This window comes from Arachis ipaensis, chromosome B01, assembly GCF_000816755.2.
Source record: "Arachis ipaensis cultivar K30076 chromosome B01, Araip1.1, whole genome shotgun sequence".
Classification (NCBI taxonomy): Eukaryota; Viridiplantae; Streptophyta; class Magnoliopsida; order Fabales; family Fabaceae; genus Arachis; species Arachis ipaensis.
This window is the reverse complement of record NC_029785.2, coordinates 66094888-66095707: the sequence shown is the minus strand read 5'-3', so window position 1 is coordinate 66095707 and position 820 is coordinate 66094888. Positions and strand designations below refer to the sequence as shown.

The following is an 820-nucleotide window of genomic DNA, read 5'->3' as shown; positions in this document are numbered from 1 at the left end:
ATACATTTTGTTTTCATTATCAAATTTTTTTAAATTCGTTGTTGATATTATCAATTAAAAATAAAAATATTATTTATATATTAAAATTAATTCTAAAAAATATGTATTTTATATTTTAATATATATTTTAATAATTAATTAATAATTAATTTTAATATATACTTAACATAATTGATAATGGCAATATTACTCCCCTAAAATATTTACAATTAGTATTTAGTAAGCAAACATGCTGGTGTTGGTGGGTTGAGTTTAAAATCCGAGACAAAGCCGCAGTATTATAAGGAGGATGAAATACGCCAGAAAAAGCAAGAGACAACACACATGGTAGCTTGGGGCGCGTGAGACATTGGTCAATGGCCATGGTTACAAAGACACGTGGCGTTAATGAACAGGTAGAGAGACTCAGAGACTAATTGATAACTGTGTTAGTCCCGTGTGCCTGACAACTCGGCAAAAAGACAATTTTAGCCCCTCTACTTTTTTTAGCCAACAAAAAACCTAAATTTTTAGTCATTCGATTATGAATTTAACTTATTAATTCATAAATAACTTCCTTGCAATTCCCCCAAATTAAAAAGTTTATATAACCCCAACTCTAAACTGCAGCTTCAAACCTCGTCACAATCGAAAACTCTCTCTAGTATCCACATACATTGTGTCATTGTGGTATATACATATATATGCTCTGTTGATGATTGCTCCACTTCCATCTCAGGATTCAAATTCAATCATTGTTTATTAAACTCGGACAAGTACGTCTTTAATTTGATTTCTATTCTCTCTTTCTCTCTCTCTCTCTCTCTCTTCTCCTCTCTCT

General features: G+C 31.0%; 1 protein-coding gene across 2 annotated transcripts in view; it reads left to right on the top strand.

The window, feature by feature from the left end:
- The window catches only part of LOC107631189 (manganese-dependent ADP-ribose/CDP-alcohol diphosphatase-like), a 2493-nt gene continuing 2193 nt past the window's right edge, over window positions 521-820 (top strand). For both annotated transcript variants that reach the window (XM_016334558.2, XM_016334551.2), the window contains exon 1: window positions 521-755. The gene's annotated coding sequence lies outside the window, so the exon portion shown is untranslated. The remainder of the gene's footprint in view (window positions 756-820) is intronic.